Source organism: Chiloscyllium punctatum, chromosome 5 (assembly GCF_047496795.1).
Source record: "Chiloscyllium punctatum isolate Juve2018m chromosome 5, sChiPun1.3, whole genome shotgun sequence".
Classification (NCBI taxonomy): Eukaryota; Metazoa; Chordata; class Chondrichthyes; order Orectolobiformes; family Hemiscylliidae; genus Chiloscyllium; species Chiloscyllium punctatum.
Genome location: NC_092743.1, coordinates 66,556,474 through 66,582,326, shown reverse-complemented (window position 1 = coordinate 66,582,326; position 25,853 = coordinate 66,556,474). Strand labels below are relative to the sequence as shown.

Here is a 25,853-nt window from a genome sequence, read left to right as displayed (position 1 = left end):
TCAGGGAAGAAAATCTGTTGTCCTCATGTGATCTGGCCTATATATAATTCCCAGACCCACTCTCAACTTCCCTCTGAAATGGCCTAGCAAGCCACTCAGTTCAAGGGCAGCAAGGTTTGGGCAATAAGTGCTGGCCAGCCAGTGATCCCCATGTCTCACAAGTGAATTTAAAAGAAATTCGGAAAGCTAATACAATGATACCATTTCAGCTGAGAGGAATTGAATACAACAATAGAGAGATTATACACTGTTTCTTCATCTAAGGAAGGGTATAAAAGTGTTGGAAGCAATTCAGAGAATGTTCACCAGACTAATAACTGAAGTGGACAGGTTGCCTTATGAGGAAAGATTGGAAACACTAGGTTTAGGTCTCCTGGAGTTTAGAAGATTATGAGGTAATTTCACTGAATCAAATAAAATCCAGAGGAATCTCGACAGGGTAAATGTGGAGAAGATGTTTCCTCTTATGGGAGAATCTTGAATCTGGTTAAAAATAAGTGGCCACCCATTTAAAACAGAGATGAGCCAAAAGAAAATTCTTCACAGGAGGTTGAGTCTTTGGAGAATAATTTATTCAGCCAGTGCAGATACAATGGGTTGACTGCTTTTTTCGACTCCATAATTATTTTATGATTCTATACTTCTATGTGTAGGTGACAATGTGGATGTTTAGCTGCAATTAGAATGGCCATACGATCCTTAAATGATGGAGCAGACTGAAGGGGCCAAATGGTCTACTTACGCTCCTTGTTTATATGTTGCGAAAAGCAACTCATTAAATCCGAGAGGCAAAAATACTGCATTGAATTATTGCCCTAGGAATTTCTTCATCCCCAGCCTTCACAGCATTAAATAGTCTTAATTGTGAAGAAGAGCTATATCAGACCCACAATGTTAACTCTGTCCACAGATGCTGCCAGACCTACTGAGTTTTTCCAGCACTTTCTGTTCAGATGAGCATTGCTGTAAAAAATATGTAATTCAGCAGCCAAGGAAAACAATCTTTCATTATTTTCCTGTTCAGCTAGTCCCAGAACAAATTACTAGGCAACTGTATGTATAATGTGTAAGTGGGCCTCAAATGTGCCATAACATATTTTGTTCTTTATGAAGACAGTTACATTCTTTTAAAAGCAGTTTATTGAGCTCAGCAAATCTGACTTCTGATTTCTGAATGACAAAAGCAATATTGTATGTTGAGAGGAGCAATCAAACAGAGTGAGTACCAAAGTCCATCTCTGAATTTAATCGAGAGCATGGATTATAGAATTTCTCTGTTGTGTTCCAAGCTTGGACGAAGGGAGAAAAATAGAATGACCACTGTGGGAAGTATAGGGGTGTGGGAAACATTCATGTAAAAATAATCAGTGGGTTGAGTTTCCTGTCAGTCATCCCGATTGCTAATATACTGATAAAAACATTTTGTCCCTGCCAGTTGTCTGAACAGGTATTTCCTGGGTCAGGTCTTTTGCATGCACTTTGGAGCAGCGATTGCTATAAATCTTGCAATATAGGTATAATTTACACAGAAACTACAGTGAAGCCTTTAGAAAGTTTTTTTTTACAGACGAGGTCTGTGGAGAATGGTGGGACGAGCAGGTAAAGCAAGGAGCTTGGAGCATTTGCTTGACTTGACTCGAGGAGAGCTTCACTATTTCTCTCATCAATCTTCTCTCCTTACATTTCAAAAATTTCCGAAACTGGAATGGCTGGAATGAGCAGTCAAATAAAGGAAGTGGGGCCTGGTACTCATGCATAGAAGAATTTTCCAGAAGTTGATCTCCAAGTCTCCTTGGCGGAAATATTGGTAAAGACTGCCGGGTATTTGTGCCAACAAGGCTGCCACAAATCTTATTCATCCCACCTGGGGGATGTTACACTACCACTGAGTACTCATTTTTCCACCCGCTGTACTGCAGACCATTTGCAAAATGACCTCATCAAACTAAACAAGATAACCCATGAACATACTCCCTTTGCTTCCTTGAGCACCTTGGACACTAGCACATTCTTCACTCACTTAATGGAATATTTGTCTAACTATTCCTTTACAATAAACCACCCAGAACTGGGGCGGCACAGTGGCTCAGTGGTGAACACTGCTGCCTCACAGTGCCAGGAACCCGGGTTTGATTCCCACCTTGGACGACTATCTGTATGGAGTTTGCACATTCTCCCTGTGTCTGCATGGATTTCCTCCGGTGCTCCAGTTTCCTCCCACATTTCCAAAGATGTGCAGGCCAGGTGAATTGGCCGTGCTAAATTGCACATAGAGTTAGGTGCATTAGTAAAGGGTAAATATAGGTAGAGGAATGTGTCTGGGTGGGTTACTCTTTGGAGGGTCAGTGTGGACTTATTGGGCCAAATGGCCTATTTCCAGACTGGAGGGGGTGTAATCTAAAATTGTAGATGTTGAAAACCAGAAACAAAAATAGGAGTTGCTGGTAAACTCAGTTTAGCATCAGTGGAGACAAAGCAGAATTAATATTTCAGATCCAACATCTTCTGAAGAAGGGTCACACTGGATCAGAAACGTTACTTCTGCTTTCTTTCCACAGAGGCTGCCAGACCTGCTGAGTTCCTCTAGCAATTTCTGTTTTTGTTTCTCATGCTTTACAAAGTTGTCTCATTCAGATTCCCACATGGTGAGGGACAGGCTAGGGAGAACAGATAATTTCTTATTGCCCATAATTTTGTCTGTTAAATGTAAAGCTCCAACTCGAAGTCTTTCATTATGGCCACCCCTGTCACTTCACACTAACTACATCCATGGGCAACTCTAAAAACACCTTCCTGCAATTCAACAGTTTATTAATTCACTATCTCTTACTTCAGCTCTCTCTCTTTTGGTACTTCACACATAGATTTCCTACTAAATTTCCCTTCCTTACTCATGTTACTCACAGAAGGCAGTAGTGTAAAATTCCCGTAATACAATACAGAAAGACAGGGTCAACAACGTATTTACAGTACTACATTATTAACTAAATACAGGCATCATGATATGTCTGTGGAGCTTCACAAAGAGGTTATAAAGATAATACAAAGACTCATAACAATGTGGTTGACTCTTAACTGCTCAAGGCTAACACAGATGGGCAATAAATGCTGGCCTAGCCAATGATGCTCACATCCCCTGAACAAACTTTAAAAATGCCAAGTCAATTTATTTATTCACACTGACAAAAGCCCCACATCCATGTTTTTAAAGAAAATGTGACAAGGAATTGAGGAAATGCATCATGAAGGAGTGATTTCAACCAAATTGACAAATTGATATCCTGGCATAATGCCAATCTGAAAACTGAATGGCTTATAAAGAATTTGTGTGAATTTTCTGCAATTAAGTAAAGCCCTATGACATCAGTTAATTAAAGTTTTACAAAGCATGCAATAAACATTATTTTCATAAAACGATTTGAACATAGTTTCTAGCAATTTCCACTAGATGACAAATCTTAAATATTAACAACTTTCATCATCCCACTAGGAAGTTATTGCTTTAATTGTTTACCCGCTGGCATCACATCTGTGTCTGAAATCTTCCAAAATGATGATAGCTGTCTTAAGGGGATTAAAGGATGTTATTTTCACATGGATTTTAAGGTTTAAAAAAGAATTCACAAAACATGGGTAATGAAGTTTGGGCCAGCATTTATTGCATTTTAACTGAGTAACTTGCTGGGCCTTTTAGGAGGCTCAATCACATTGCTGCAGTCTCGAGTCACATATTGGCCAGACCAGCTATAGATGACAGATTTCCATCCATGAAAAGACATTAGTGAACTAGATGGGTATTTACAATAATCAACCAAGATTATATCTTCTCCATTTGACTAGCTTTTCAAATTCCACCATTTGCTATGGTAAAATTCAAACCAATGCCCCCAGACTCTTATCCTGGACTCTGAGTTACTAGCCCAGTGAAATTACCACAAAATCACATTTTAGTTCACATTTCAACCAATAATTAATGCAACTAAAGAGTTTGAACAGTGCTGAAATGTTTGCAGGAAGCAGGACTAACTTGAAAGAAAAAATGGGAGTTCCCATAGTCTACTATCAAGTTTCAGGGAGGGATTGTTCATGCAGCAAGCATTGCAGCTAATGCACAGAACCATCAAAGGCCTCCCGTCCAGAAGGTCCAGAAAAATCACAGAACTGCAGAGATTCATATGAACGATCACACAACTGGAAAATCTTTGCAAAGGATTGAAACTTATGTTTTGTGATTGGCCCCTATAGCCAGCTATTCCAGACTTATATTATTTCCGTATATTGCATTGCTGTCAGTGCAGACACAAAGGGAGGAAACTTGACATGGTTGTCAACAGGCCTTCATCAAGTCAAGGGATCAAGCCTTATGTTTGGTGCTAAGTCTGAGTTCTGTCAAGGTTTTTCAACGGTTCCACTGCAAGGCCTAGTGAGTTCTCTTGCAAAATAGAGTCCTAGGATCTTACAGCAGGCAAACAGACCCTTCAGTCCAACTCATTCATGCTGATCAGTCATCCCAATCTCATCTAATCTCATTTGCAAGCATTCAGCCCGAATCTCTGTAAACCCTCTATTTATGTACCCATCCAGATGCTTTTAAAATGTTGCAATCGTACTCACCTCCACCACTTCCTCTGGCAGTTTGTGCCATACAAGCACCACCACCTGCAGGAAAAGTTACCCCTCGGGTGATTTTTAAATCTTTACCCTCTCACCTTAAAGCTGTGCCCTCTAGTTTTGGACTCTCCCATCCTAGGAAAAAGACATTGGTTATTCACCTTATCCAAGCCCCTCAGGATTTTATCAACCTTGATAAGGTCATCTCTCAACCTCCGATGCTCCAGAGGAAAGAGCCTATTTGGCCTCTCCCTATAACTCAAACCCTCTAATCCTGGCAACATTTTTGTTAACCGTTTCTGCACCATCTCAAGTTTAACAACATCTTAATGTCTTGTACAGCCACAACATGACATCCCAACTCCTATACTCAATGTTCTACGAGCCTCAGCCTTCTCTTTTGTCTCACTGCTGTTTAGGAGCCTACCCCTCCCCCTGCCAGACTAGTTTAAACCCTTCTGACTGGCTCTAGCAAATCTCCCCACCAAGATATTGGTCTTCCTCCAGATCAGGTGCAACCTGGTCTGCTTGTACATGTCCCCTCTCCCCCAAAAGAGATTCCATAATCCAAAAATCTGTACCCCTGTCCCCTGCACTAGCTCCTCAGCCATGCATTAATCTGCCCTATCCTCTTATTCCTTCTCTCGCAAACATGAGGGACTGGGAGTTATCCAGAGATTTGAGGTTCTGCTTTTTAACCACCTCAACTGCAGCTTACCAAACTCATTAACTATCTACCCTGCCCAATGGTATACACCACATCATATTCTGGCTCCACTTAACCATGCCATTGTCTCCAGACTAAATTGCCACTCAGAGGATATCCCAGAACTTACTAGCTTCACTTGTATCTGTGCTATCTTTAAAGACTCATTGTATACCCAGGCAAGTACTGTTAGTCTGGAGGCACCAGGCACACTTCCTTACACTTGACAAACAGAGGAAATCAGTGCCCCACTTTGGGGTCAGGGACCCAGATATCCTGTCTGTCGGGGTGATATAAGGGGAGGACTTCCTCTTTCTCCAGAACCAGAGGTGGAGGACTTGGGACCAGATCCCTGGTCCAAGATTGCTACCCAGATCAAAACAATCTCAAAATCCTGGAACAATGCGCAACACTATAGGAAGAAGGTCAATGACCTTCTCCACTCTACCAGTGTACCTGCCATTGTTTTCTCTCCAATACTTCAGACATGACTTTCTCTAGTGCTGCCCACATCCTACAACAGCTTCCCTCACTTACTGCTGTTTTGATGGGGACTTAAAGGGCTAATTTTCAAATACGCATAGAGTAAACTATGTTTCTAAGAAATCACATGATGTATAAACTCTGAATGGACATGCTCCTGTGTATATATCAAAATAAATCTAAGAGTTTAAGTAGTGCACTGAATGTTGAATCAAAATAAACCTTAAAATTCCCTTAGACTTCAGCAACCATCCCAAAGCAATGTAGAGCACCAAGCATCTTTTCCAAGATATATCACCACAGCGGCATGGTGGTACAGTGGTTAACACTGCTGCCTCGCAGCGCCGGAGACCCGGGTTCAATTCCCGCCTCAGGCGACTGACTGTGTGGAGTTTGCACATTCTCCCCGTGTCTGCGTGGGTTTCCTCCGGGTGCTCCGGTTTCCTCCCACAGTCCAAAGATGTGCAGGTCAGGTGAATTGGCCATGCTTAATTGCCCGTAGTGTTAGGTAAGGGGTAGATGTAGATGTAGATGTAGGGGTATGGGTGGGTTACGCTTCGGCGGGGCGGTGTGGACTTGTTGGGCCGAAGGGCCTGTTTCCACACTGTAAGTAATCTAAAAAAAGAAGCAACTATGCCTAATGGCCTTCAGAATTCAACCTAATTCTTAGACGAAGCATCCCCCTTATCAGTAGAAACACTGATTCAGGATTTACAAGTATTACAGGTTCACCAGTATTCAGCCACAGAATACTGCCAATAAGCCTTTCTTTTCAGAACAGTGAAATGTAAGAGATATCCCCAGATACCCAGACAAGATACAATGATGTGGCTTTCAATGGGTCCGTTATCAGGAACTACCTGCCATGAGTTAAGGGTAATGTCAGTCTATCCTTTTTAGAACAGTAGCAGCCTTCCACTTCCTGTGATAAGATCATATGACCATAATAAAATCATAAGACATAGGAACATTAGTAGGCCATTCAGCCCATCAAGTCTCATCCACCATTCAATGAGATCATGGCTGATTTGATAATCCTCAACTCTACTTTCTTGTCTTGTCCCTATAACCCTTGATTCCCTTGCTGATTAAAAATCTGTCTCAGTCTTGAATATAATTAATGGCCGAGCTTCAAAAACCCTCTGCAGTAAAGAATTCCACAGATTTATTACGGTTTGAGAGAGAAAATAAATACTCCTCAGCTCTGTCCTAAATGGGTGACTCCTTACTCTCAGATTATATCTTCTAACCCTAGTTTCTCTCAAAAGGTAACCCAACCTTTCCATATTTATACTGTCAACCTAAGGATCTTATACATTTCAATAAGGTCTCCTCTCATTCTTCTAAACTTGACAAATACAATTCCAATCTACTTAAACTGTCCTTGTAAGAAAATCATTCCATACCCAGAATCAAACTAGCGAACTTTCTCTGGACTGCCTCCAACGCCATTATATCTTTCGTTATATAAGAAAACTAGTCTGTTCACAGTATTCCAGGTGATGATTGGCAAGTGCCTTGTTTCATTTTAACAAAACTTTCCTATTTTTACATTCCATTCCATTTGAAATAAAAGCCAGCAATCCATTTGCTTGCTCTATTATCCACTAAATTTGACTGCTACTTTATTGTGATTCATAATGGCTAATAATATTGGGCTCCATCTTCAAGATGAGAATACCCACAGAGAAGAGGAGCATTTGGGACAAGTACATATGATTATTTTAGGTTTTGATTAATTAAAGCTGAAAATGTACTGACATTGCTGTTTGATTTTTAAAAAGTTGGAATCATACAGCAATGAGTACATTTAAACAGTTCTTCCACCTGCAGGATCCTCACATTGCTATTCAAAGAGCGAAAACACATCCTCTGCCAATTGATCTCAGTACTACTCCATGAATGACATCCTGCCTACACAAGCCAATGCAAATACTTACATGCTGGGGAGTGGAAGAAATGCAGAAGAGAAAGGGCACGCCTGCAGTGACAAGCATCCTGTCAACCATTGAAAACATCTGTTCCATGTGCTCCAGTAGGATGTTACTGATGTCAGCAGTGACTTACTATGAGATGGTGAGCCTTCTGAGCTACCTGGACTCAGGGAGCATTCATCCTCAGAGCTTCAACTCTGTGTTGAGGGTCTCACCTCCTTTCAGTTGGATCTCAGTGTCCATCCTGTGGCGAGGCATGTGGCTGTGGAGTAGAGAGCTAATGTTGCTGCTTTGTTTATTGTCGTTCAATTGTTGGTGGAGCATCTTTTGTTTCTGCCCTTAACTTGAGTGGAAACTGACATTACATTTTCTGCTTCCACGTCATGTTAAAAACTGAAAGCAATAAAGTGGAGCTGAACTTGAATAAAGGCCAGGAAGCAGAATTGCTTTGGACAGCAACCTCTCACCTGATCATGATAGAAACACTTCACTGAAAATGATCAAAGGCTTTCTAATTTATCAGTCTGATTGAAGAGGCTCTACCCATTGTACACTAAGCCCTGGCAAATGGAGATCAATGTGGAAAATGGACATGAGTGGGAAAGAAGGAGTACAGGATTCAAATGTTTTTTAATTGATTTTTTTAAATTTGCTCAATTGCTTCCCCATTAGATCAAAGAGGGTTCCCTGGTGGAATTGTAACTCATCCTGGGAAAGTCTGTATAAACATAACAGGATTCCTGAAGAAGGGCTTATGCCCGAAATGTCGATTCTCCTTCTCCTTTGATGCTGCCTGACCTGCTGCGCTTTTCCAGCAACACATTTTTAAGCTCTAAGCATAAGTTATGATGGGATCCCCATTTGCAATCAATTCAGGAGCATTAATTCCCTCCACAGACAATAACTGTTTTCATTTGTCTGGTAAAATTCTGCCCTCTTATTTAAAGGCAATTATTGGCCCACTTTTCTTCCCTCCAGGTCAGGAAGAAGGGTTCATGCCCAAAACGTCGATTCTTCTGCTCCTTGGATGCTGCCTGACCTGCTGCACTTTTCCAGCAACACATTTTCAGCTCTGATCTCCAGCATCTGCAGTCCTACCTATATTTGTCAGTCAATCTTTACCTTGAAAGAATTGATGGCATGCCTATTATTTTGTTGAGGGGTTGACCTAAGGGGGCTTGTGAAGCAATATGAATGCCAAAGATGACCTACAGGTCCCAGCGAAAGCAAGTAATCACTCAAAACCGGGGGACCCATTTCATTGTTTGCCTTGGTACGAAATCTAAGATGATGAATTTTCTAATTCTCCTTTAATTTCCATCATTTGTCTCATGAATGTGCTTCTTACTACTGACAATATTCTGATTGATATTGTAGAGATTCCCCACTTCTTTACTTTTGCCTGAAATGAGCCAGGGCCTTTTAAATTGAATGCAGTGGGATCTTCCTAACCATGTAGGCAAATGACCATGGTAGTGGGCGTCTATGCAGTAATTGATAGAACTACTCTGGTCAGTCCTTGATAAAACACGTCCTTCTTTCAAACAAAAACTGAAAGAACCGTGGACGCTGTGAATCAGAAAGCTGTTGGAAAAGCTCATAAGTCTGACAGCATCTGTGAAGAGAAGTCAAAGTTAACCTTTTGGATCCGGTGACCCTTCCTCAGAACCGATGGTAGCTAGGAAAATGTTGGTTTATATGCAGAAGATAGGGTGGGGTAGGGTAAGGAGTAAATGATAAGTAGGGATAGAGCCCAAAGAAAGAGAAGAACAATTGGACAGACAAAGGAGTCGATAAAATTCTGGCTGGGAGGGTGAATAGTTATTAATGGAAACCGTTAGTGGCTAACAATGTGTAGTGTGTGATGGCAGACTATGTGATAATGAGCCTTGGTGTGTGTGTGGTAGGGGGCCAGGATATGGGGGAGTTCAAGCCCTAAAATTATTTAACTCAGTATTGAGTCCGGAGGGCTGCAGGGTCCCCAAGTGGAAAATGAAGTGTTGTTCTTCGAGCTTGGGCTAAGCTTTGCTGGAGCACTGCAGCAACCCTGAGACAGAGAACAGGGAACAGGGTGTTATGTTAACGTGGCAGGCAACTGGAAGCTCAGGATCTATTTTTGCATGCAGGATGTGGATGTTCAGTGAAGCTGTCACCCACTTGAGGAGGCCACATTGTGAACAGCAAATGCAGGAGACTAGATTGAGAGAGTTGCAGATAAAGCACTGCTTCACTTAAAGGTATGTTTGGGTCCTTGGATACTAAGGAGGGAGAAGGCAAATGGGCAGGTATTATACTTTTGGCAGTTGCCAGTGAAGGTGCCGTGGGACTGTGATGGGGGGTGTTGGGATTGAAGAAAAAGTGAACAAATGGTGTCTGAAGGGAATGGTCCTTGTGGAAGGCTGACAAGGGAGGGGAGAGGAGCATATGTCTGGTGGTGGCAGAAATGGCAGCTGATGATCTTCTGGATGTGGATACTGATGGGATCGTAGGTAAGGACAAGGGAAACACTATTGCTGTTACGGGAAGGGATAGAGGGAGTGAGGGTGGAATAGCGGGAGGTGGGTCGGACATTCTTCTTTCAGACATCTCCTTAACATAGATTGTACATTCTTTGCAACTTTATAAGAGTACTCAGGATTCAACAGGTGGGTCAGGAAAAGGGGAAACATTGAGAGGGAACTCAGGAAAGCAACTCAATTACAGAAATTCAGCAGAAATAATTTCTGCCCAACTTTCCTGTCACAAAGGTTTAGTTGTCCAATTGCACAGCAGAAATATGCTACAAAGAGTGAGAAATTCAACCTCCCAGATGATGAAGCTTTGTCTAAAAAGTGTAAACTAAGTAAATTTGATAAAGAATGGATTCACTGAAAATACACTTTATCAAAGATCAATATGGCTTGAGTTTCAGTTTGAACATCCAATTATAATTTCAGAATTAATTTTATAAAATCAAAATATTTCATATGTTAACACAACATATTTATTTTGCACCTCATCTGTGCCTCACAATGGAGCAAATCTACAATATATATAAAGAAAATCAACCTGTGACTGGCCAGCTTTGTTATGCCAAAAATTTAAACATAAAGAAATACATATGTTCCATGCACAATAGAAAAAGTCTGACTTCCTCTCTGGCCATTATTGTGTCCCAATTATTTAATTCACAGTATCACTGAATCACAGAATTGCTATGGTGGAAAAGAAGGCCATTTAGGCCTTTATGCCTGGACTAGCTCTCTGAAATGAATGTCACGACATAATCCAATTCTCCAGCCCTTTTCATGCAACTAAGTACATTATTTCTATTTAAATAATCATCCAATGTCGTCTTATATACCTTCACCACACTCTAGTCACAATCAAATTTGCTCTTAGTCTTCTTCTCTCCAAGGGAAACGATCCTGCCATCTCAAATCTCTCCTTTTAACTGTATTTTCTCATATCTGCAATGATTCTGCTGTTCTCTTTCCAATATGTTCACATTTTTCCAAAATTGTGGCATCTGAAATTGAAGATAATAATTTAGCTGAATTCTAACTAATGTCTTAAACAGGTTCAGCATAACCTCCTGGCTATTGTACTCTCTGTCATTGTCCTAAGACACTATGTTTTATCCACTGTTCTCTCCACCTTAAGACAATGTTAATGATTTAGGCACATGTACACTCAGGTCCCTCGGTTCCTTCACACCTTTTCCAATATACCTTTTATTTTGTACTGTCTCTATGTTCTTTCTACCAAATTGTATCACCTCTTACTTCTCCATATTGAACTTCTTCTGTCACCTAACCATCCACTGCACCAACTCATAGCTGTCCTTTTCATGTTCTTCCTCACAGTTTACAGTTCTCCCAAGAATTAAATCAGTTTGGAATCCAGCAGCTGAAACATGCTTCCAAATGAATATCAACAATTTAACACATCAAAGAGCAGAGCAGTAATTGTCTGGTTTCCATAATTTTGAAATAAATTGATATTTTAGGTGATATCCACTATTCTAATAAGTTATAGATATAGTGAAAATGCAAATTTTTAGTGGCTCTTACATTTCTGAATATCTGCGAGCAGGGTCAGTGAGAGGAGTAAATGGCAATTCATGATTCTGACCACAGAAGTCAAATAAAATAATACTTACCATGTCTTAATTTCTGTTGTAGTAAACTTTCCTACAGATGCTAAGAGTTACACAACCTCAGACTTGAAGGGCTGGCTATAATTTGCAGCTCCCAGCCTGCATACCACAGTTTTCATCCAATCATATAAAAAAGGCCATTCTTGGTAACACCAACTGGCAAATTCAACTTTAATATTCTGTGGAACAAGTTGTGGAACAACTTTTTAAAAGTTATCTTAAAATTCTTTTTTAAATTTTCTGTTAATGCATTTTATTGCAAAGGATGCTGCCGTTACAGGTTTCTCGGCCAAACACCTCACCTCAAATCCATTACATTTCATGGTACCCTTACTATGAATAGGTTAGTACGTCATGACAAAGAAAAACTGCCAAATTGCAGCTATTGAGTTTCATGTTTGACTCCCCATTTAAATTTGCCTTCGCAATATATTTTACAATAATGTAGGCCAAGCTAGATAATTTACCTATTTCTGGTCGACCAAGTTAGCGTAAGGTATTTCAGATATAGCATAATGTAGATAGAGGGAAATGTTTTCTAATATTTTATATTGCGACTTACCCTAGCCTGTTATTTCAGTTTTCTGCACCCATGGTCACCTGCTTCCCCCAGCCAATTGTGTCTGAGGATTACTGTTCAAATCTGATTCTTGCCACATTATTTGAAAATCTCGTTCAGGTCATGCCAATGGTAAAATTTATTTCTCTCCATGAAATGTAACCATTTTGGTAGAAAAACAGAAGCAAGAAATGTGATGTCTCTTTATTCCATATTTGTATTTGCTGAAACCAAAATCTCTAATATAACCTAGAAATGTTAACAATTTAATTCTCAATCTGATAATATCACATTGTCTTTTGTTATGTCAGTCAGTTACTGCACGGCATTAACTTTAGTTACTTTTAAAAATTAATTCATCAGATGTGGCCATCACTGCCTGCTTTCATTGCCTATCAGATATTTAAGAGGTAATTGCATTGCTGTAAGTCTGGAGTCACATTAGGTCAGACCAGGCAAGGATAACAGATTTCCTTTTTTAAAAGGTTTTTAGTGAACCAGATGAGTTTTTATGATAATTGATTATGATAATATGATAAATGGTGGGCAGCACAGTGGCACAGTGGTTAGTACTGCTGCCTCACAGCGCCAGAGACCCGGTTCAATTCCCGCCTCAGGTAACTGACTGTGTGGAGTTTGCACATTCTGCCTGTGTCTGCGTGGGTTTCTTCCCACAGTCCAAAAATGCACAGGTTAAGTGAATTGGCCATGCTAAATTGCCCGTAATGTTAGGTGAAGGGGTAAATATAAGGGAATGGGTCTGGGCAGGTTGCGCTTCGGTGGGGTGGTGTGAACTTGTTGGGCCGAAGGGTCTGTTTCCACACTGTAAGTAATCTAAATCTAAATGGTCACTGTTCAATTAGGAATGTTTGTTTAATTCTAGATTTTTAAAAAAAATGTAATAAAACTCAAATGTCACCATCTGTCATGTGAGATTCAACCCCATGTCCTCTGGATACTAGCCTGGTGTTCTAGATTACTAGACCAGTGACATTGCCACTACAGCACCACCTCCCCTACTTATGGCACAATCAATTGGCGTCTTACTGTAGAGAATTAGTGTAGAATCTTATGAGTGTGAAAGAAAGAAATCTACCAAAATAAACACTGTTAAAGAAAATGTTCGAGGAGAAAGTGAGGACTGCAGATGCTGGAGATCAGAGCTGAAAATGTGATTCCTGAAGAAGGGCTGATGCCTGAAACGTCGATCCTCCTGTTCCTTGGATGCTGCCTGACCTGCTGTGCTTTTCCAGCAACACATTTTCAGCTCTGTTCAAGAAAATGGAAAGTTGTACAAACATTTTGAAGCATGAAATTCTTTATTGAACTTGTAATTTTCCATAATTAAGTTACACAAAAAACTTCACCAATTCCTGTAAAATGGAAACTAAATCTTGGTGCTCAAAGATAATAAGAAAATCGTTGAAAAGATTTTGTTGAAGAATAAGGTCTTTTGTTTCATCTTAGCGTTTGGTAATTGTACCATCTGGAGACAGAGCAAGTTTAATGTGAAAAATAAAATTTAAGTAAAAAGCTGAGATCAAAGACAAATTAAGTATTGGAATTTAAAGTTTAACCACTCAGATGCATTGATAATTATCAGGTATTTTGTGTGCACGAACGATTCAATCAAGGAGTGCAAGAGTCATTTGAAATCTGAGTTACAACATCAACAATTGTCGTCATTTATAATGTTTTCACAACCAATAGATTTCCTCTTAATTAAAAAAACTATCCCCTGTGGAAAAGTTGGGATTTGTTGTGTATGTACATTTAACACAGATACAAAAATTAAACTCTGTTCTCAATGTAAAAAGGTTTTAAAGATCTAATCTCAATAATAGCAGCAAAGTTTGTCTGTTTGGAGAATCCAATAACAACAATGCTAGTTTCTGTTAACCTCAAAAAGCGTTCTAACTTAATCTTGGAATCTCAACAAATCAGGAAAAATGCATTCCATTGGCAATCATCAAATAAAGCAATCCACAGGAAGGAGGGGATATGTCAGAAATCAGTCAGTGCTATTCATAACATAATGTCTAATGTAACAGCCTGACCTCTGCCAAGGTAGTGGCTTGCCTGATGTTTTATATAACGGGACAGTTATTACACAATAAGTAGTTCAGATTTAAAATGGACTGTCAGGGAGTGTGTGAAGGGAGTTCCAGTTATGGCATTTTTAAGGGAATTGGGGAAATGTGTCGTGGGGATATGGGGAAAGAACAATGGAGTGAACTAGCTAAATTGGTGTTTGCAAAGATCCCACAATGACATTATGATGGCCCATTTAATTGGTTTCCTATGAAGCAGGTAACAGTGATTTTAATCCTCTCTGTGCCTGTCTGGGCTCTTGCAGAGGAGTCAGTGGCCATAAAGTTAGGAGATATCACTAAAACCTCAGGTTCTATTCATACTGTTTGAGTAAGGAGTGAAGATTAGAGGCAGCAAAGATTGTGGAGAAGAAAAGAGTTGTGAAAGAAGGATTTAGCGTTTGGGTTGGGATGTTCCCAAAATATCAGCACTGGAATGGTGGAAGAGCACATGGAAGAATTTCATGTGATGGTCACAAACCAGCTGGGCATTGACAGAATGGAATCTCTTTCAACTAATGAAACTCATTGGATAGTTACCGAATATCTTAGTGGCTACACAGAAACAGGCGATGATGCCCTACTTTTGGGGGAGTCCAGTGATGGTGGTGAAAGTTAATGCTCTGCACCTGTGTGCCCACATTGGTTGATAAATAAATGTGCTGTTCACCTCTTGGGAAAGAGAGTGTCAATGGTTAACAGGATGTACTGTCTTGTAACCTTTTTGAGATACCATTGTGATATAAGGCTTGTAATTTCTGTATATAATTTAATACCACTTAGTTTGGGATTTTTGAATTTTGAACTAGTCCTATATGGGTTTTCTCTGTGTCTGAAAGTAATTAATTGTTAACTTGGAAGTATTTGAGTAGCCACGGTGATTTCTTTTCAAACATTGTATTAAACAGAGGTTTCCTGGAGAATAATGGAGAAATTGTTTACATTGGGACAGTTGACAAGTGAATGAAGGAAACAGTATAATGCATTACACCTTCAGATAGAAGTTTTTGGAATGAGTTATAGAGTCATAGAATCATAGCGCACATATAGGGCCCTCAACCCAACCCATCCATGCTGACCAGATTTGCTAAATTATATTAGTCCCGTTTGCCTGTATTTGGCCCATAACCTTCTGAATGTTCCTTTAGATGTACCTGCCCAAATGGCTTTTAAATGTTATTTTCATAGAATCCCTACTGTGTGGAAACAAGGCATTTGGCCCAACAGGTTCACACCGACCCTCCAAAGAATAACCCACCCAGACCAATTCTCCTACCCTATTATTCTACCTCTCACCTTAAACCTACGCCCCTTACTTTGGATTCCCCTACCCAGGGTAAACTTGGCTATTCACCTTATCTATGGCCTTCATAATTTTATAAACCTTTATGGCCCTCATAATTTTATAAATCCTCAACCTCCTACGCTCAGGGAAACAAGTCCCAGTCATTTCAACCTCTTCTTATAACTTATACCTTCCAGTCTTGATAATATCCTCATAAGTATTTTTTGTATCCTTTACAGGTTAATATCATCCTTCCTATAGCAGGGCAAAGAGAACTGAACACAGAACTCCAACTGCGACCTTATCAATGTCTTATACAGCTGAAACATGACACCCTAACTTCTGTACTCAATGCTCTGACCGATGAAGGCAAGCATGCCAAATGCCTTCTTCATCGTCCTATCTACCTGCGATGCCATTTTCAAAAAAGTGAAAACTTTTGGGTTTCAGTTGAGTGTTTCGCGCAAGTTTTGGTTGAAGTTGGCAGTCGTATAAAAGAGTTTTTCCTAATAAGCAGAGGTCATTCAGGATTGTTGAAAACTAGGTTACCTCATGGTAAGGAGTTTAGTTAACTTTCACATCAGAAGTGTTTGTTTACACGACTGGGTGAGTTCTTTGATACTGAAAGCACCCATGCACTGTTATATGAAGGATCTAGGATGATGCTATCAAATTCTTGAGCCAGGCAATTAAAACCACAATTAAATTAAGCTCTGTATACGCAAAAGAGGAGGAAAGTGTCTCTGATGTGTCTAACAGTAATGGAGTGCTGTTAATACATTTTATCATATGATTCAAAATCACATATTTGTGTTATATGCAGATAGCTTATACTTCATTCTATTTTATCTTCATTTCTTTTAGGTAATAATTTATCTACTATACTGTTGAACCCAAATCTGCAGCATTTTGAGTTTGTGCTACAGTGAAAAACTACTTCATTAAAACAAAAGAAACAAAATACGATTTTGTCAGCCACAAGAAGCATGATGAATGTTGTTGGGAAATGCCAAGTCTTCAGCAATACAACTGTCTGTGACAATCCACCTGGAGAGTCTCAGTGTCCAGTGACATAGACTCTTCATCATCTCCAGGTAACTTCATGTTTGGTAGTTGATCTAAAGTTGAGGTTTTGTCTCCATTGCCTCTCTGTCTTCCTTTATTACCATGTCTTCTTGATGCTTGAGATTCTCCCCTTCCTGTGAAGAGGTTCAATGCTCATGACTACTTGAGCCAAAATCTGTCAGTTGTGACAGCTTGAATTTTTGTCCTGGACAGATGGCTCCTTGTAGGTCTGCCCCCTGCTTTTCTGCCATTGTGAGACCAGAGGGATTCTGACAACATTCAAAATCTAGGCACACATGCATTGCCACCCAGGAAATACCATTTGCTTATCAAGTGCCAGTCCATCTTGAGCCCCACTGACCCTGTTGATGGGGTTAGGACAATGTCCTAGGTTATATTTGGCTCCTCACTATGCCCTCTGCTCTTCTTGCCTGTTCAGAAACACTCCCCTTCAACTATTTCACCCTCCCCTCGAACAAGCTCTAAATTCAAATGTAGTCTGCCTCAGTTAAGAGGAGAGTGTGACTCCTGAGCTGCCCTTCCTTTGCCCTGGTGATTATTCCCAGTGCCAGATTAGCACATTGAAATTGACATACTACCCACAGCTAGTATTTTCAGGAACAATAGCAAACTCTTCCGCCCTCTCCACATCCCCAACTCAACTCCCAATTTAAGGAAATCTGACAGTTTCAATTCATTGAGTCATTCAACTTTTGATTACTTGGCTTTACAATGTCAAAGAAAGGAATCTGAGATAGAATACAGAATGATTTTTTTTTCATTATACATAGGTCCCTGTCTATCTTCAGGAAAACATCAAAAAGAATTCCAAAGATGAGAGGACAAGAATCCTGTCTGACAGACTGTATCAGTCAACTGGGTTCACATTTCACAGCATTAAATTTGTGCAATGTAGCAATGTTTTATCTTTCGTCTGGAAACTAGGGTGTGAAGCTAGGTTGCCTTACAAAAGTAGTATGACATCATTTCAATTACATGGCCCTGCCACTGAAGCTAAAATGCCCCAGAGTTGCCATTCACCTGGTCTTTTAAGGAATTTATTGTGGTTCTGGATGAGGGCAATCGGAAGTAATATCTCGAACGAAGCTTGAGGAAGAACAGGGCCATACTCCTCTCTGAGTCACGGACGGCTTTTTTCCAGAAGTATTCATCTAGTGCTCCAAGATTTCATACAACATAGAACTGACCTGGAGCTTGTTTAGCTCCCAAGGTGTTTAGTTCAGAGGTTTTTACCCATTGTACATAATGCTTACACATTATCTCTTCATGGAATGAGTTATGCATTGTCATGTATAAGACATTTACAGCAATGTCACTCTAATATGCAGACTCCTTTCCCAAGTATTCCAATCAATCTAAATTCCTGGCAATGAGACTATAATCTTTCATACACACAAAGACCATGGACAGAGACAATGATTAAGGCAGTGTCTGTGTGGTCAATTCTGTGTATCTTAGAAAAGAAAATAGGTCACCAGAATTCTTAACTTCAAATAAAGTGACCATTTTTCATAAATCCTTCAATAAATTATGTGAGCTTGCAATACCACTGGGAATAAGAAAAAGGTTCTGTCATAGAGGCACAAACAATTTAGTGAACAATTATAAAACAGAACGACCAATAAACTCTAGGCTATTACTTGAGCAAGAAGAAAATTGGTGAAGGATATGTTATATCAAACAGCTGAATGTAAGGTTTAATGTCAGGGGACCAAATCTATATGCAACACTGCAGATCCAACCTCACCAATGTCATATACAGTTGTAACAAGATTCCCTTACTTTTAAACTCCAACCCCTAGCAACAAAGGCCAAGATTTTGTTTACCTTCTTAACTAATAATTGCACTTGCATTTTTTTTAATCTCCACACATAAAGTACCCAGATCTCTCTCTGCTGCACTCTATGGCGCCTCTGCCCATATTAATTACATTCTGCCTTTTAATTCTTTCTAACAAACTGCATCACCTCACAGTTTCCGACATCAAACACCATCTGCAAGGTTTCTGACCATTCACTCTATCTATTCACTTCTCTTGCACATTCACAACATTCACATCATCACAATATGGCCTCCCATTTATCATTAGCAAACTTAGATACATCATATCCTTAGATTCTGCATCCTCTTCCAAGTCACTGATACTTTGTTTACAGGATGCAAGCATCACTGGCTAGGTTGACATTTATTGTTCATCCATAATTGCCCAGAGGACAGTTAATAATCAACCATCTTGCTATAGGAACTGGAGTGATGTATAGATGAGACCAAACAAGTGAACGAGAGGGCATTTTTATAACAATTGACAGTGGTACATGGTTATAAATGGGCTAGCTTTTTATTTCAGAATTTTAGCCCCTGTATTTAGGAAAAATATATTGGCATTAGAGGCAGTTTAAAAGGGATTCACTAAGCTAATTCCTACGATTTAGGGGTTGATTTATCAAGAATGGCTAAACAAGTTAAACCTTTATTTAGGCCGTGATGAAGTAGATGTTGAGATGTTTCCTCTAATGGGGTAATATCAAACTAGGAGATATAGTTAAAGGATAAGGGGACAGTTATATGAAACTGATCCTTTGACACTCCACTACCTATGCCTTTCCAACCTGATAAGGAATCAATCATTCTGATTCTGTCTCTGTGTGTTAATCAATGCTTAATCCAGACAATACATTACTCCAATACTGTCAGCTTCCATCTTGTGTAATTACCTTTTAGGTGTCACTTACCGAATACATTCTGGAAATCTATCCAGAGTCATAGAGTCATAGAGATGTACAGCATGGAAACAGACCTTTCGGCCCAACCCATCCATGCCGACCAGATATCCCAACCCAATCTAGTCCTACTTGCCAACACCCGGCCCATAACCCTCCAAACCCATCCAAATGCCTCTTAAATGTTGCAATTGTACCAGCCTCCACCACTTCCTCTGGCAGCTCATTCTATACCCGTACCACCCTCTGTGTGAAAAAGTTGCCCCTTAGGTCTCTTTTATATCTTTCCCCTCTCACCCTAAACCTATGCCCTCTAGTTCTGGACTCCCCAACCCCAGAAAAGAGACTTTGCCTATTTACCCTATCCATGCCCCTCATAATTTTGTAAACCTCTATAAGGTCACGCCTCAGCCTCCGACACTCCAGGGAAAACAGCCCCAGCCTGTTCAGCCTCACCCTATAGCGCAAATCCTCCAACCCTGGCAACATCCTTGTGAATCTTTTCTGAACCCTTTCAAGTTTCACATTTTTCCAATAGGAAGGAGACCAGGATTGCACGCAATATTCGAACAGTGGCCTAAGCAATGTCCTGGATAGCCGCAACATAACCTCCCAACTCCTGTACTCAGTACTCTGACCAATAAAGGAAAGCATACCAAATGCCTTTTTCACTATCCTATCTACCTGCGACTCCACTTTCAAGGAGCTATGAACCTGCACTCCAAGGTCTCTTTGTTCAGCAACACTCCCGAGGACCTTACCATTAAGTGTGTAAGTCCTGCTCTGATTTGCTTTTCCAAAATGCAGCACCTCACATTTATCTGAATTAACCTCCATCTGCTACTTCTCAACCCATTGGTCCATCACCATGGGCAGATTAAGAGAACCAGGTTCCAATGCAGAAAAAAATGAATAATTTGCTGCACTCTGCTAGGGCTTGTACCGCTGCTCATTCAGTGTTTCATGATCCCATGAGTGTGAGTTAGCTGACCAGATATAAGGTTGCCTGTGTAAAAACTGTCAAATGGGAGCTTTGAGATCAGGAATCTCTATCAGACGTCTCATGAGCAACCAATGTCTGTCACTACAATGCAGCACTACTGACACTATAGTAATACAGCCTGTCATACATCTGCCAGGATTTAGTTTTAAAAATAAATTGACCTGCAGCACTTAGCAGCTTATGTGTCATCAGCGATGATCTTCCATTCCAACTAGGAGAACTTACACACCTGATAGCTTTTCATCAAAGATTTGGATAAGAAAAGGACACTATCGCAGTAGGTTTTCTTTTGAATTGAGCTCCCTTTTGAGTTGAACTCCACTTACCTGCCCAAGTCAGATTTACTGGCATTAGCCAGAGAGGTAGGCTCATCTGGGTAGTCACATTGGCCTAATTGGAATTCACCACTAACAACGTCATTTAACAATGAAAAGCCACTCTGCCTATGATTAAGACTTCTCATGAACTAATCGACATGGAAAGGCTTCACCCGGAACATTTAAGTATTTGAGCATTTAAGCATCTGAGCAAAGAAATGCCTTAGTTATAAAGAAATCACATAACCTGAAGATGGTTGTACTCAGCAGGGCTTGGAGGAAGACATTCACCCAACCATCATTGATACAGTCATGTTTGTGAACATGTAGTTTCCAGTTTGTCTAACAAGATTGCACTCTGTAAATATAATTCGAGTATTAATAAGTATTCATGAAATGTCAATGAGTGCAAAACAAATTCTCTACCATGGTTGAGAAAGTCAAACTGCTGGAGAGAGTCTGAGAAGTTGATAGCGCAACTTTATCTCCCCCACCCTCACCAGAAGATTGAATGTTCGCCTGCCCACCCTTCTAAAAGCTCCAGGCAGCCCCAGAAAACTTCCATCTGTTTTATCATAGAGCAGCATTGATTTACACCACCATGTCCAGAGAGTACAATTTTCAAATCAAAACTAAATTAGTTGCTGGTTGTGACCACAGGGCCTCATGGCAGAATGTAGGTGGCTCCTGAGGCATGTGTCACAGGACCAAGGAGTTGCGTGGAACTTTTTTGATTACATTGAAAACAATTGACAGTAATTTTCTAACTTGCCGTCCTACACTGACATGTTTTTGTTCTCTGTTTTCTTCCCTTTCCCAGGAGAAGGTATTGTTTGTAGAAAGGAAGAAAGAAGAATCATAGAACGATACTGCACGAAATGTCTACTTGATTTATGCCTACATCTGCTTGATGTAAGATCTATCAAGTTTGCTCACTCACCTTCTCTTTCTCTATAGTCCATTTTACTTTTCTCTCAATTTTTGAATGTTAGAATGTAATCAGTTAGCTTCACACAGTCAAGAGGGAGAGATCACATCCAGAGTGAGACACAGCCCGAGTGAGTGGATATTTAGAGTTTGGAGGCAGCGTGGGAATTCAGTGCAGAGGGGAAGAGATGCTGCTTGCTGTTGACTCATAGTTTGTAAGGTGTTTTTACAGAATAAATTAAAGCTTAGGATCAGGGTCCCAGAACAAAAGAGTGACATCATGGGTAAACTATAAATTCACTTGTTGGTAATAATTTATTACTGATTTGGTTATCCATTGCAGGTTACTTTCAGATTGAAGGTAAATATGGGAAATATTTAGGAGTTACAAACTGAAAGTTACAAAACTTTTATAAATCAAATTAAGAACTAAGTAATTAAAATGAGATGTCGGGCCAGATGATGTGTTGTGACTAGATGTTGTGGGAGCTAATACATTCCATTGTCGTTCATGTGACCACAGCTGGTGCTAGTGTTGGTTGGTTGAGGAACTCCATCAGAGTTTATGAGCTGGAGTCTGAGCTTTGAACATTGTGACACATCAGGAAGGGGGTGGGTTACATAAATGTTGTGTTTCAAGAGGCAGTCACACCCCTTAGACTAACTCCTTTGAATTCGATCAGTGGTCACAGACAGAAGGTTGCACCTAGGAGCGAGGCAGGTAAAAGGGTTCATGACTCTCGGCCCTTGAACTTGTCTAACAGGTTTGAGATTCTTGCTCACAAAGGCTGTGTTGCTTGCTTGGTGCCCATATTCAGAATATCTCATCTGGACTGCAGAAGAACTTGGAATGGAAGGGGAAAGATCCAGTTGTCATGTTCCATATAGACACCAATGATATAGGTAGAAAGAGGGACAAGGTTCTGCTGAGGGAATATGAGTAGCTAAAGGCTAAATTAAACAGCAAAAAATTGAGCAATGAGCAACTTGGCACAGAGTCCATAAGATTAAAGTGGTAAATGCATGGCTCAAAAATAGGTGTGGGAGAAACAAGTTCGAATTCCTGGGACATTGACACCAATAATGGAGAAGGAGAGAGCTGTTCTGATTGGGCAGGCACCATCTGAATCATGCTGGGACCAGAGTCCTGGCAAATCGCACAATTAGGGCTGTGGACTGGGCTTTAAACCAAATAATGGTGGTGTTGGTTCAATTGCATGGAAAAAATGGAATAAATTAAAGTGGGGGAGGGTTCAATAGAAGTTATTAAAGTTTCCAGAACAAGTAATTGGGCAGGGTCAGGAATGTAACTTCAGGCACAGCAGATGAGGGGCAACCTTGAGAAGGAGGGGCAGTCAATACAGGGCAGAGGGTGGTGTACTTAAATGGAAACAGTTATGAAACAAGGTAAATGAGCTTGTAGTGCAGATTGAAATTGGCAGGTACAATGGTGTGGCTATCACAGTGATGTGGTAGGAAGGAAATCAGGACTGGGAACTATATCTGGGATACACATCATGTAAAAAGGATAGGCAGAGAGGGATTTATTTTTAGTAAGAAATAAGAATAAATCTATAGTAGAAAGTGATAGAAAGTCAGAAGTTATAGAATCTATACGGGTAGAGTTGAAGAACCAAAAAGGTGAAAAGATCCTGATAGAGTTGTGTACAGGTCTCCTAGCAATAGTCAGGATATGGGGAAGAAAATAAATCAGGAGATAGAAAAGGCATGTTAGAAAGGTTGCAGTAATCATGGAGATTTCAATGTACTGATAGACTGGGAAAATCAGCTTGGTAGCCGATCTCAAGGAAAGGAATTTATGTAATGTCTGCGAGATAGTTTTTTTGAACCAGCTTGCATTAGAGCTCACTGAGGAACAGGCAATTCTGGATTTGGTGATAGGAAATAAGGAAGACTTGATTAAGGAGCTTAAGCTGAGGGAACCTCTAAGGAGCAATGACCATAATGTAACAGAATTCATCCTGCAGTTTCAGAAAGAGAAGCTGAAATCAGATATAACAGTATTACAATTGAGTCAAAGTAACTGCAAAGACATGAAGGAGGAACTGGTCAGGGTTTGATTGGAAGGGGAGCCTAGCAGGGAAGATGGTGGAATGGTATTGGCAGGAGATTCTGGGAGTAATTTGGAGACACAGCAAAAATTCATCCCAAGAAACATATTAAGGAGAGGATGAGGCAACCATGACTGACAAGGGAAATCAAGAATAGCATAAAAGCCAATGAAAAAACATACAATGTGGTAAAGATTAGTGGGAAGCCAGATGATTGGGAAGCCTTTAAAAACCAGCAGAAGATAACTAAAAAAGTCATGAGAAGGTGAAGTATGAGAAAAAGCTGGATGGAAATAGAAAAGAAAATTGCAAGAGAATATTTTAGATATCTAGATGGTAAGACAGAGGCAAGAGTGGATTTTGGACAGCTGGAGAATGAGACTGGAGAAGTAAAAATGGGGAACAAAGAAATGGCAGTGGAACTAAATAGGTACTTTGCATTAGCTTTTACACTGGAAGACACCAGCACAGTACCAGAACTTGAAGAGAGTCAGGCACAGAGCTGAGTGTAGTGGTCATCACTAAGGAGAAGATGCTGGGGAAACAAAAAAAATGTGAAAGTGAATCAATCATTTGAACTGGATAGATTACACATCAGAGTTCTGAAGATGGCTAATGTGATGCCTCTGTTTAAAAAGGGAGGAATGCAGAAGACGGGAAACTATAAGACAGTTAGCCTGACTTCAGTTGTTGGTAAAATGTTAGAATCATATTAAGGGTGAGATTGGAAGTGTATAATAAAATAGTTAAAAATCGGGTGTTGTGTGACTTTTAACTTTATCCACCCCAGTCCAACACCTCCACATCATGGGTAGAATAGGGCTAGGTCAGCACAGTTTCATCAAGGAAGGTCATACCTGACAAATCTGTTTGAATTCTTTGAGAAGGTAACAAGCAAATTATACAATAGAGAACCAGTAGATATTATCTTTTGGGATTTCCAGAAGGCCTTTGATAAGGTGCTGCACAGGATGGTGCTAAATAAAATAACAGTCCTGAATGTTAGAGATGGTAATGGTTTGGCTGACTGGCAGAAAGCAGAGAGTAGGGATAAAGGGGTCTTTTTCAGGATGGCAGCCAGTGATTAATGGCGATACGCAGGGGTCCATGTTGGGACCACAGCTATTCATGCTATGCGTTTATGATCTGGACAAAGGAACTGAGGGCATGGTTGCTAAGTTTGCAGGTGACACAAAGATAGATGGAGAGACAAGTAGGGTTGAGGAAGCAGAGAGGCTGCAGAAGGATATGGACAGGCTAGGAAAGGAGGCAAAGAAGTGGCAGATGGAATACAATCTGGAAAGTGTGTTGTTATGTGTAGTGTAGGAAGTATAGAGGTGTAGACTATTTTCTAAATGGGCAAAGGCTTCAGAAATCTAATACACAAAAAGACTTTGAATTCCCATTCCAGGATTTTCTTAAGGTTAATGTGCAGGTTCACTCCACAGTTAGGAAGGCAAATGCAATGTTTCCATTCTTTTCAAGAAAGCTAGGAAGCCTGAAGCAGGACATTCTTGGCGGCATGATGTGGGGAAAGCCTGGAACGAGACTCTTGCAGTGGCATGACGTGGCCTGGGAAGCCCAGAGTGGAACTCTGGTGGCAGCATGGCATGGACTGGGAAGCCCGGAGTAGGACTCTGGGTGTGCCATAGCAGCATAGAAGGAAACGTCGGATTGTCTTTTTTTTATTTTATTCTAAGTTAATGTAAGTGGCGCCTATGTACAGTGATGGCACACACTTTTCACTGCATTTTACATTGAATAAACACGACAATAAAGGATATTCTAGAATACAGGAGCAGAAATGTATGCTGTATAATTTCAGAGGAAATAGACTATCTTTATTTTCTCTGTCTTTCCTCATTAATATCTTGAAGACTTCAAACAGATCATCCACTGTGTAAAAAATATTCTTCCCATC

At 40.3% G+C, this 25,853-nt stretch overlaps 1 long non-coding RNA gene across 1 annotated transcript; it reads left to right on the top strand.

Annotated features, from left to right (window-relative positions):
* The first annotated feature begins 16,714 nt into the window (after nt 1-16,714).
* Nucleotides 16,715-25,641, top strand: LOC140477140 (uncharacterized). Its single transcript, XR_011960654.1, has 3 exons — nt 16,715-16,900; nt 21,754-21,845; nt 25,422-25,641. It is a non-coding gene; the product is annotated as an uncharacterized lncRNA (long non-coding RNA).
* The last annotated feature ends 212 nt before the right edge of the window (nt 25,642-25,853 follow it).